Source organism: Elaeis guineensis, chromosome 8 (genome assembly GCF_000442705.2).
Source record: "Elaeis guineensis isolate ETL-2024a chromosome 8, EG11, whole genome shotgun sequence".
Taxonomy (NCBI): Eukaryota; Viridiplantae; Streptophyta; class Magnoliopsida; order Arecales; family Arecaceae; genus Elaeis; species Elaeis guineensis.
Genome location: NC_026000.2, coordinates 28,342 through 41,940, shown reverse-complemented (window position 1 = coordinate 41,940; position 13,599 = coordinate 28,342). Strand labels below are relative to the sequence as shown.

The following is a 13,599-nucleotide window of genomic DNA, read 5'->3' as shown; positions in this document are numbered from 1 at the left end:
CATTATAAGAAAATATATTTTTTTGCGACGGTATTTTTCCATCACAAATAATGACTTACCATCGCAAAAGAATATTTACGACGGTCTTGCGATGGTATTTTAACCGTCGTCATTTCGGCCGCAGTAAAAACTTCACGACGGTGGAATGCCGTCACAAAAAATCTTTACGATAATTTTTTACGACGATAATTACTTACATCGCAAAAAGACATCGTATAAGATGTATTTGTGATATTTATTTGCGATGAAAGATGTTGTTGCAAATAACTTTTTGCCATAATATTTTACCATCATAAATAAGTATTTTATTTTTATGACAACTATAGCCGTCACAAATAGTGATAATAAAATTTTTTTTATTATAGCATTACCATCGTAAATAGTGGTAGCAAAAAACTTTTTTTTTCTTACAGTGCTTTGTCGTCACAAATAGTGGTAGAAAAATAAATTTTTCTTTACAGCACTTTACCGTCGCAAATAGTGGTAGTAAAATTTTTTTTTTGTTGTCTTTGATACATTATTTACGATGACAAATACCGTCGTAAAAAATATAAATTATATTTTTATTAATTATATTTATTTTTTTATTTTTTTTATATAAATTTGTTTGTAAACTTGTAACTATTATTGATACATCTGCTTATCAATTAGAGAGGAAATAAAGTATAATACTCAAATATTGAAAATAAATCTATTCAACCAAAAATAACTTGAAATATATTATCCAATATTAAAAATTCATCCGGATTTTATTCAAACATAATATAAGCATTCAAGTACATATCTATTGTCCAAAATATAATAAAAAGCAAACAGAACACGAAATTTGCTTGCGTCATCTTCATGGACTTGTACCTAAATTTAAAAATAAATAAAAAATATATATTAGTTTAATAAATTATTATAAAAAAATATAAAATGAGGTCACCAACAAAAATAATTTTTTTAGAACAAAGGTTATAATGAAATTTTTTTGTACCATCAGAAAAAAACCGAATGACTCTCTAATTTCACTGTGGAGAAGAAGTTTTTGGAAACATTTCATTATAATCCGGTTCAAGAAAGTGGATGAAAAATCAGTTGACAAAGAGTTTCCAAAAAAAAGAGTTTCCTTCGTCATCTTCATTTGAAGGGATGTATAGCAAATAAGAAAAATGAAACCATAGCATTTTAATAGAGTATGCGACAAAGGGGATGGGTCATAAAGGTGTGGGGTCCCCTCTCCCTTCTTGAATCATGACAACCAGAGACTATGGTGGACCTTCTAAACCCACTAAGACCCTCATCTAATGTTGATAAGCCCGCATAGATGCTCACTCAAAGTTTGTGTATTCTAAGTGGATTCTTATGATAAATTCATTAACAAGGAAGGCACTACGTCCTTACTACAATTTCAGGATTCAAAAACATGATTCAACAATGGTGGAATATGGGCCCTACTTCTCAAGACCCTGCTACCTCCATTATTCTGAAACTCTGAATGCTTAGGTCCCGCCTTAAACGATGGAATCAATTGAATGTAGGAAACATTTTAGTTCAGAAGGATGAACTGCTACAAAAAATTGATCACCTTGATATAGAGAAGGAAAAGAAAAATCTCTCTACAGCAGAATTGAAGAATGGAAGATCCTAAAACTTAAATTGGACTTGTTGTTAAATCAAGAGGAAATGATATGGCGATAGCGAGCACGCACTCAATGGCTCACCAGACAAAGAAACAACCAGGCAAGAAACAAATATCATGACAAGAAACAACCAAGCAAAGTGAATAGAGTATAACATATAATGACTTGTGAAACCAAGAGGAAACAAATATTGTTAGAATAAGGGTAAATGTGATTCCATTTTGCATAAATCTAGATGCAATGCACCTTAAGCAATTAATACTGCCTATGTTTTCTTTAGAAGGACATCTGGACAACTGTTTTGAAATATTTTTCAACATTTTGCTCCTTGTAAAACATTTAACGACAAAACTATAAAAATGATAGTTCGAAAGAAAATTCGGACAACAAGAATATCATCACAAACCTCATCAGGCACCTGAGTGAATCTTTCATTTTTCGATACATGTGTTTGGTGAGCACTAGATGCATCTAGAACTTATATATTATAAAAAATTAAAAAATATAAAATTAATTATAAATAACAACTAATTAATGTACAATATAAATCTAACTAAATAAATAAATTATACCTGCCCACTACTCGATGACACCGAATGAGGAGTACCTACTGAGCTATGCGCAAAACATCTACTCACCATCTGATCAGCACACATCTGATGGAGCTGTGCCTCCAAGTAGAAAATTTTGTCATCAAACTCAGTCTGAAGCTCATCCCGAATCCTCCTAATGGTCTCCTCTGATAGTGCCTGATAAGATTGCTGATGCAAACGTCGCTTTGTCATGCTTGAACTCCAAGTATGCATCCGTCCATGTCCATCTTCTCCCATCACCTTCACAAAGATACGATCTTTTAGTTCTAGTGTGCGCTCATCCTCAGGAACCTCCTCAAGTCGTCGTTTCATCTTCTCCTATAATAAAAAATTATAATATTGACATTAATATGTAAAATATACTATATATAAAGAGAATTTAAATTATGCACTTACAATATACTCTTATGCATCTGCATCAATGACATCCTGCTTTGAAGTACGTATTCTAATAAACACGCTTAGTTGATCTGTTTCTAATCCCTCTGCTTCCATCTACTAACATAAATAATTCAGATATATATAAAAATTTATACAAGAGCTATATTTAATATAAACTTATAATATTCTAAATATACATTTGCTCTAATAATAGAAAATGAAGTTCTCCCTATCTTATGCAAACCTCCCAACATCATCTTGTTATTTTTGTTTCATGCACACTGTGCCTACAAAATTTATTAATATAATTAAAAATATAATATATAATTTTATTATATAAAAAGAAACTAATCACAAAAGAACAAATATCTGGACATCTTCTTGTCCCCAATAACGAACAAGTATCTCTCACTGATCAGTTTTCACATACGGAGGAGGTCTAGAGATAAGATTTTCTTCCCTCTGGTGCTCATCATAGTAATGACGCTTGATATAAGACTTCCAATTCCTTCACATCTCACCAACCGATCTTAAACAATTTTTTCTATATTCACTAGGGGCATCTGTGTTATCCTATAAAATTAAAATTTAACAAAGTTAGTAATCATATAAAATGTATGAATATAAAAGATAAGAGTACTTATTTTGCATCTCCTTCTAAATATAGTCTATAATTAAATACATAATTATAAAATAAAACTTATAAATATATTTTACCTGCACCTCTTTTCAAATGTGATCTAGAATATATTGGAGCATTTCTGTCCAAGATGCATATGTCAATAGGACATATATCCCATTTTTCGCTATTACCCCTAATTGACTTTTGAACTTACTTGCATTGGACCCACAAGGTTGCATATGAGCATCAAATATCAAAGAAAATTTTTGACCCGTGCCCCAAAACTCAATACCGTGAGCCGTGCCTCGATCTCTTCGTCTAAAAATTGACTGGCTCAAATTATCTAATTAGTATCCAAATATAATAATCAAATAAGATAGTACAATGATTTTAACTTTACATAAGTAGAATAAGTGATTTTACCTGCAACATCTGATGATTGTGGCTGAGATAATGCGGCCTCTGATTGCTGTCTATGTGCCTGAGTATTATATGCTGAAAGTGATTGTTGCTGTGACTCATCATGATTGGACTGAGATGATGAATAAGCCTGTAATCTATCCAACATGGATACACCACGTGTCCTCTTTGGAGCCATCCTATATGTAAAACATAAAAAGTAAGCATCATCTTTATCTTAACTAACAAATGAATAATATTAACTAACAAAAAGTAAATATAAAAAGTAAATATACAGAATTTAACTAACAAATGAACAATAATAACTTACATGCAAATTTTCATAATTAACAACGGTCATTCATCTTCATCTATCTTAACATCATCTTCGATGGATTTCATATCATCTATAGTTGTTCCATCTATACCTTCCCTCACCTAATGAACATCATCATCACGAGTATATATTGTCTCATCTAAATATTACTGGTTAAAATATTCTGCTTGAGGTACTGATTTAACATTATTTGAACCATCTTTTGAGTACATATCAAATAAATCTCTAACTGTCATCTTGAGAACAACACTCCATCCTGATTCTACAGGATCTGGAATATAGCATACTTGTTCTGCTTGACTTGCTAGAATGAATGGTTCATTTGAAACATCATTGTCATTATATAAAAGATGACTAAAATTGACAAGTGTCATCTTAAACTCATCTATCTTCTTTCCCCTGATATCATCAATCCAATCACATTTAAATAGCACCCTCGCTGAGTTATTTAAGCAATTTTTGATATTGTTTATCTATATTCTTTTTTTGTCTTTCTTTTTTCTTTTTGACCTTGTACTAAGGTACACGGAACACTAATAGAATCTCTGTTCAAACAAAAACAAACCGTGCTGAATAGTCACCCATCACACGGCTCTCAAACCCAACCTGTGGTGGATCCCGGGGGACAAAGTCAAAGCGCTAACTTGCATATCATTGGTATATCGAATCTTGATAATATCTATCAATCTTCCATAATATGTTATATCTTCAATACTTGTATGTGCCTTGACAACAATACCATGGCTTTAAGTGGTTTTCTTGTTATCCTTATCAAGTTTGCGAAATCGAAAGCCGTTGATGATATATCCACCATAACGACGTACAAATTGATCTGAACCTCTAGCAAAATGCTAAATTTCATCTGAGTACTGAATTTTAAATGTTCTTACCTATATTCAATTTAATATATAAATTTTTAAATTATATAAAAATTAAATGATAAATAAAAATTTTGAATTTAAATTGTTAGAAAAAATTAAATATGATTACTTACATGCTCCTTCAACCATGTGTGAAAAGTTGACACATGGACCTTTTCAATTTGATCATCTGATGAACAAGACATTTGTCTTCTTAAATACTCAATGTGCTTCTTATAAATATTATAAACAATACCTTGAATAAATATAAATTTATTAGTATATCTTATAAGTTGATTATAAAACTTACATTCGAATAGGAGTTATGACATCAATATTTTGCAGCACATAACGATGAGCTTGCTCCCATGTGACTTCATCAATATATATTTTGGCTCTCTTTCCAATGGGATGACCTGAATTATTTCCACCATCATTATTCCAAATCGATCGATTTGATCTAGTTTCAACATCCAGTAAATATCTTGAACAAAAATTCATACACTCTTCCATCAGGTATCCTTTGGCAATTGAGCCTTTCGAATGAGCTCGATTACGCATATAAAGTTTGAGCGTAAGTAGATACCTATATAGATATAAATTAGATAAAATTTACATAACAACAAATCGAAATTGGAAGAGTATAACGTGCTTCATTTTATACAAATAATATTACCTTTCAATAAGATACATCCATCTAAATTGCACTGCTCCAGCAATGAGTACCTCTTCTACTAAATGTATAGGTAAATGCTCCATTATATCAAAAAATGAAGGTGAAAAGATCTTCTCAAGATAGCAAAGTATTAAAGCAATATAACCTTGAATATACTCTAGATCAGCCACCTTGTTCATCTTGGAGCATAATTGTCTAAAGAAATTTATTAACTCAATCAATACCTCAACCACATCTTTAGATAATGCTTTGCGTACAGCTACAGGAAGTAACTGTTGCATCAAAATATGATTGTTATGACTTTTTAATCCCCAAATACTACGCTCCTTTAAATGTACGCAGCGACTGATATTAGATGCATAATCATCAAGGACTCTAGTATTTTTTAGCACTTTTAGGAAGATATCTTTGTCATTTTTGGATATTGTAAAACAAGCTAGAGGCAAATAAGCCTTACCAGACACTCGTTGTTGTGGATGTAATGCTTTTCTTATACCCATTTCTTGCATATCATATCCAGAATTTAAATTATCCTTCGATTTTTCTGCAACCTCCAATATTGTCCAAAGTATATTATCACATATATTCTTCTTAATATGTATGACATCAAGATTATGCCAAATCAAATTATGCTCCCAATATGATAAATCAAAAAATATACTCCTCTTTTTCCATCTGAAGTGCCTTTTTAATTTTCTTCAATTTTTCTCTTCACAAGATCTTCTTTTTTATATTCTGTGAGCACTCCATTCAATTGATTTAGTATATCAGAATCTGATAATTTAATAGGCTTCCTTCTGTATTCTCCTTGACCATTAAAAGATATTTTATTTCTTCAAAAACTATGGGTATTCGGTAAGAACCGTCGATGCCCTCTATAACAAAATTTTCTACCATGTGACAACCATGTTGATTCTATTTGATTGTAACAAGAAGGATATGCAAGTTTACCTTTTGTACTTCATCCAGATAAATTTGCATATGCAGAAAAATCACTGATTGTCCATAATAATGCAGCATGAAGTTGAAACATCTTCTTTTTTGATGCATCATACGTAAGTACCCCTTTCTCCCATAATTCATTTAGTTCTTCAATCAATGGTTGTAGATAAATATCAATCTTATTGCCCGATCCTTTTGGCCCATCAATAAGCACAGAAAGAATAAAGAAATATTGTTTGTTAGACATCCACGGTGGTAAATTATATGGTATTAGAACAACAGGCCAAGTGCTATGAGCTATAGACATTGATCTAAATAGATTAAATAAATCAGCTACTAAATCAAGTCTAATATTTTGATAATCTGCTGAAGGATGGATTCCGTTCATCAAAAGTTCTCCAAGCAATTGAGTTGTCTTTGAACATCATCTTTTGTTTGTTCCTCCTCATGCCATCTCATTAACTTTGCAATTTTTGATGACATAAAGAATTTCTACAATCTCGACTTCAATGAAAAGTACCATACTTGTTTTGTAGCAATCCGATTATTCTTAGTAGTATCATCATTTGAATCTTTTGTAAATTACTTGTATTTAGAACTTTGACATATTTGACATTTATCATGTCCTTCATCTTTGCCTCTAAACAACATGCAATTATTGGGACATGCATCCCATGTCTCATAAGTAAGACCCAAAATCTATGATGATCTTGTTTGCTTGATAATATGAATTTGGCAAGCATACCCCTTCTGAAAATACATCATTCAACAATTCTAGTAATAGTATAAATGACTTATCTGTCCATTCACTTAGCACTTTCAAATATAGTAATCGAACAATAAATGACAGTGAGATGAATTTCATGTAATTTGGATAAAGTGGACGTTCTGCATCTTCAAGAAGTCTGAAAAAATCTTTTATTTCTTGATTAGACCCTTCATGACCCTCATTCTCAATTAAATGATTAAATTTTATATTATTATTTGACATTAAGATTTCAATTACCTCTTGCATCATTCCAACCATATCATCTTCCGTATCAAAAAAATCTCTACTTTCACAGTCTTGGTTAGACTTAGTAGAATAATATGTCTCTTCATGATAAGTCTAAATCCTATATATCGTCAAGAAATCTTTTGTAATAATATATTGTTTCATTATATGTCAGTCTTCAAGAAAATAATTTTTACACTTGTTACACGAATAATAAATCTTTGTATCGTCTATCTAATTAGCATATGCAAAGTCTAAAAATTTATTGACCCCCTCAATGTATGTAGGTGAAGTCCTTTCTCGCAAATCAATCCAATTTTTATCCATAACTACTATCTATTGATACTATTATCGTTATGCATTATCTGAAAATCATATACAATAATTTTTTTATAAATATCAAAAAGAATAAAATTTATAAAAGAATAAAATTTATGAAGATAAATATCGAAAAAGATAGAAACTTTCTAGTAATATGAAGATGGTCTCGTAAAATAAAAGAAGAATAAAATATTAAGTAAACCTTAAGCAGGATATATTAAATCTTAGTGCATGCAATTTTTTACATGTGCTACTAAGGATATATTAAGTCTTTATAAGTCATGCACATCCATATTCTATATTGACAGTATATTGACAGAGATAAACATATCCAATTTCAAAAAAGTCAAGATGTTTCTGAACATATTAAAAAAAATATGAATGATAATTTATTTTTTTATGTTATTTTATGCCAACTGCCACCCTTTTAAGGAAGGATACTCCTATAAAATTGGGATCTTATTAGATTTAATTGCTGCTTATTCCCAGATTGCCGTCACTATTCAGACTCAAAAAGTTCGTTACAACTTACAAGAATGTTACAATGATTTTTCTATTTGATCCTCCATAAATTAAACTTGTATGGATGGACCAAACTTATTTCTTAAGTGCAAACTATTATACTAGAGCTTCTAGCCACCCTTCCAATGTTACAAGTTGCTTAAATGCAAACTTGTATGGATGTTATAATGTTACAAGTTTGCATTTCTTAAATGCAAACTTGTCCACTGAGCCAAGGCCGCGCCACCGCCCGTCTCCGACACTGGAGCCTCTTTCTCTCTATTAGATTGGAATTCGGGCACCTTTGGTCTGCCGTTGGCTTGCACCAAGCGCAATGAGGAGCAGCTAGCCTTCGCATAGGTGAAGCCCTCCTTAGTTACCGATCGGGATAGACCAGGCCTCTTCTTCTTGCCTGGGCTCTAAGCCCATTTCAGATGGGCTGAATCGAAGCCTGTTTCTTCATCTAACAAATCACCCAAAAATCATAATTTTTTCTACATACAGTCTCGGCCATTTCTTGACCCGGATTTACATATTGATATCATGATGGTTATTTTATTCAAATAAGATAGCTGGATACAAAGTACCATTTGCATTAAAAAGATAAAAATATATGGTATTTTTTTTAAAAAAAAATCAAGATATAGATGCAAGTTTGGTTGCTTCATTTTAATCCCGACCAGGCATTATCTAAATTTGTACAGCCAAATTCGCTTAGGGATTCCTTGGCTTGATCACATCCAGTGTTTCCATGATTTATTCCAAGGCAACATAATTACTTTAGCAAAGCCTGTGCCATTATCAATCGCTTTATCTTATATATTTTATATTCTTAAAGTTGATTTCGTGCATATGGATTTTGATACACTTGACCATTTTACTGACCAAATCACCGTAAGAAATTACTGCATGGCCTCCACTAAACACATATGGTCTCCACTAAACACATAATAAAGACGGAGGGATCGGGAATGAACAAGGAGAATGGAAAGAAGAGGGAGGGATCGGGATCGGGAAGAAGAGGGAGGGACGGGGAATGAACAGGAAGAACGGGAAGAAGAGGGAGGGATCAGGAAGAAGATGGAGGGACCGGGAATGAAGAGGGAGATCTGGAAGAAGAGGGAGGGATCAGGAATGAAGAGGGAGAGATCGAGAAGGAGAGGGAGGGATCGTACCTGATCGAAGATGGAGGAGTCCGACGGATCCTGATGTCTTTTGCCTCGAAGAGGGGAGGCCAAACCGCCACCAGACTGGGGCACGTCGGGGAGATTGCGGGGGGTGGGGGGGGGGAAGGGGGGGAAGCTTAGGTGCCAACTAGGATTTTGGAGATCGGCACGCCGGGGAGATTGGCACGTCAGGGAGAATCGGGCTACGGTTTTGAAGCGAAAGAGGTGGGGAGGTTTGGAGCGGAGGAGGGGGAGGAGGCGCAATAGGGTTTTGGAGCAGAGGTGGCAGTGGGAGAGGGAAAGCCGAGAGATCGAGCGTGGGCAGTGGGGAGAGGGGTTTTAATTTTTTTTTTTACCATGGCAAAATGCCGTCGCAACAAAAACAAAAAAAAAAGGGGCTTAGGCGGGATGTTAAAAAGCCTAGGCGAGAGTAACTGATTTTTTACCATAGCAAAATACCGTCTCAAAAAAAAATTTATAAAAATCATGGATTATTTACCACGATCCATTATCATCGTAAAAATTATAGAATATTTACCACGATCAATTACCATTGTAAAAACTCTATTTTTTACTATGAGATTTGATTGCCATTGCAAATAGTAATTAAAATTTATATCTTATTCACGAAGATTTTTTGTCATCGTAAATAAATTTTTTACGATGGTAAATCAACCATCGTAAATAGATCCATCATAAAAAAATCTTTTTCTTGTAGTGATGATAGATCTCTTTTCATGGTACTTTTTTTGTGTTATGACCCAAGCCCAATTGAGAAGACCCAAGCCCAAAGCCCAAGCCCAATTAAAAAAAAAAAGAAAAAAAACAAAGGATATTGGGAGGAAGAAGACTCCCGTTGAGAGTCTTCTTCCCACCGTGGAAAGGAGAGGAGAATTCGAGTAAAAAATAAATAAATTTTCCTCTATAAAACCCAAGCACCTCACCTCCTCCTTCGTTAATCACCGAAAATTTCTCTTTTATCTTCTTTTTCTCTCGATTTTTTGTTGTTTACTTGCTCTCGGATTGAAGGCTTTTACCGATGAATTCATGGCCTAAAAACCTCCACAAAGAGCAAGGTATCATCTCCTCGATCTTTTCTTGATTATAACTAGAATTTTTGCTGTTTATTTCTATTTTTTTGAGAAAAAATTTAGAATCAGGAACCCCCTGTTTTAAGTTCTTATTTTGGGTTTTTTCGGTGCCGTCCGCCGCCGGCGAGCACCCAGATCGGGTGTCGCAGTTGCGCCACCCTGGGTTGGACCTCCCCACTCGTCATTTCGGCGAGATCCCGTGGAAGATTTGGATGGGAAAGAAGGGGGGACCACATCCCCTGTTTCGGTCTAAACGGGGAAGAAGAAGAAGAAGAAGAAAAAAAAAAGAAGAGAGAGAAAGAGAAGGAGAGAGAGACTTCTTCTCCCTGCTCTCTCTTGAATTTTGGAGGATTGACAGATTTAAAAAAAAAAAAAAAAATAATAATAAAATAAAAACAAGAAGAGTTTCTATAGATCAATCAAAAAATCTTGGAAGCTGTCATCTAGTCGATCCATATGAGGACATTAGGTTTTAAGAATTTTTATTTTTTTTAATTTGATAAAATTTTGATCAAAAATATGATATTTGACATATCAGGTTCAGAGAAGGATTTTCAGGATTCTTAGGATCTCTAGTTTGGATTTCTTTCGAGGTAAGTAATGTTTTACCTTTACTGAATTTATCTGATAAATTATAAATTTGAATTATATTAATTCATGGCATGCTTGTGATTGAAAATATTTATTGAAATTAATTATAATTAAAAATATTTGTTAAAATTAATTATGACTAAAGATATTTGTTGAAAATACTTATGATGATGTATAATCATAAAGAATGATATGATTGATTTATTCGAATATCATTTATTTATATTGTTATCGAAATAATATATGAATTGAAAGATGATATGAATTGATAACCTGACTATGTAAAGGACCCTGTCAATGGAGGCATATATATTGGCAAATGATTTGTCCTGAGAATTTATGTCGCCAGCGAGACCAGCGATATGTCACCAGCGAGACTAGCGACAAACCGTCAGTGAGACCAGCAGTTCTGAAGGACTTTGCTGTCAGATAATTCACAACCTACCGCAAGAAGATACGCGGTATTATGATTCTGCCACAGAGAAAATATGGTCATAGTTCATGGTTGATAAGAAGAACTTCAGAAATTTGATGAACTTAAGATGATAAGCATAATTTAAAATTATGATGAATTAAAAATTTATATATGATTGATAGTGTGATGAATTAAATTATGAATTTATGAATTTACATATTGATTATGTTATTATCAGTAAATTGATATGTATAATATTATTGTCTGATTTATTCAGTTAAAGGTATACACTGCTTACTGGGCTATTTAGCTCATAATAAGTTTATATTTTTTCTTTACGGATCCAAAAAATTAACGTGATGCGGGATTTCAGTTGGGAGAGCGATTAAAGATGGAGTTAGCTTATTTGATTTAGGATTTTCTCAAAATTGATGCAAGATTTTTATTTTAAGTGTTAACTTTATCAGATAATTATTTTTCTTTTGACACTGAGTTTTGATTTGTTATTTGAACTAAGATTTGATCATTAAAAATTAAATTTTATTTAGCTTTATATGTATGAGATCATGATGAGATGCCTTACATGATTATAAAAAAATTTCTTATGAGTATGCAGTGGTTGTCATGACCTTCGACTCATAATCTCCAGTCGGAGGTATGACAATTTATATGGTATCAGAGCATAAGTAGATAGATAAAGAGATATATAATAGAATGAGTGAGTGATGGGTAGATATTAAAAAATTTAGGAGGTTAGTTTGTGATGATTATGATCTGACCTATCTTAAGTAAGTTTATAATTTTATTAAGGATAAGTTACCATCCCAATTTGTCATAAGTCAATATGCCTCCATGACGAATAAAGAATACTCAAGGAGCTGTAGGAGGGACATTAAACCCACTTGGTGATAACACTCTCCAACTGAATAGCGGCACTCTCAGCAGGAGGGAATCATTGACCCTGCTGGAAATACTCTAACAGTGCAGGAAGAGCCGAACATGACTCAATTAATGCAAACTCTAATCGAAGTAGTTCAAACACAGCAACAGTTACTTCAACAACAACATGCACAGCCACATCAGCAACCTCCACCGACACATGGATATGGAGAACATCCGGTGTAGAGAAACAACATCGTCGAGTTTAAAAAGCTGACTCCTGCAGCCTTCAAAGGGACCATCGAGCCACTAGAAGCTGACAACTAAATTATGGAGATGGAGAATGCATTCACCATGCAAGAATGCCATGATGATGAGAAGATCCGCTACACAGCATATCTGTTATAAGGTAAGGCATATAACTGGTGGCGTAGACTTGAACAAAAATATGAACATGATAGGATACCACTCACTTGGGAGAAATTTTGAGGTGAATTCTTCGACAAGTACTTTCCTCGAAGTATCATAATGCAGAAAGAGAAAGAGTTCATTTATCTAAAACAGGAGAACAGATCCGTTGCAAAGTATGAAGCTGAATTCACGGAGTTAGCCAAGTTTGTTTCAAGATTAGTTGAAATTGAGCAAGATAGAGTATATAAATTTAAAATGGGACTGAGGACTGAAATTAAAAAATAAGTTATACCTTATGAGTTAAGTACTTATGTCTCAGTTGTGAATAAAGCTCTAATAATTGAGAGCAAAGTTAATGAAGCACATGCTGAGAGAGAACAGAATCAGAAAAAGAGAAATAGATTTGGTGAAATTCGAGGATGAAATCAGAACAATAAAGATCCAGCAAAGAAGCCAACAAATGATAAGAATCGTGAGAATGAGACGGCTAGATGTTCGAGATGTGGTCGAAGAGAGCACGAGTCTTCTAATTGCGTATGGAATACTGATTTTTGTTTTAGCTGTAGACAGAAGGGACACAAAATTACAGATTGGCCCCAGAGGAATGAGAATAGATCCACACAAATAAAGGATGGAGGTCAAAAGCTGAAAACTTAAGGAAGGATCTATGCACTCACACAACAGGATGCTCAGACCTCTAATACTGTGGTGACAGGTATCATTCCTGTATCTGATATTTATGCTTCTGTTTTATTTGATTCAGGTGCTACACATTCTTTTATATCCATTACTTTT

At 33.2% G+C, this 13,599-nt stretch overlaps 1 long non-coding RNA gene across 1 annotated transcript; it reads right to left on the bottom strand.

Annotated features, from left to right (window-relative positions):
• Positions 1-2,018: 2,018 nt before the first annotated feature.
• Positions 2,019-9,521, bottom strand: LOC105050958 (uncharacterized). Its single transcript, XR_012133984.1, has 3 exons — positions 9,427-9,521; positions 3,645-3,820; positions 2,019-2,536 (listed from the first exon to the last, which is right to left on the bottom strand). It is a non-coding gene; the product is annotated as an uncharacterized lncRNA (long non-coding RNA).
• Between the last annotated feature and the right edge of the window lie 4,078 nt (positions 9,522-13,599).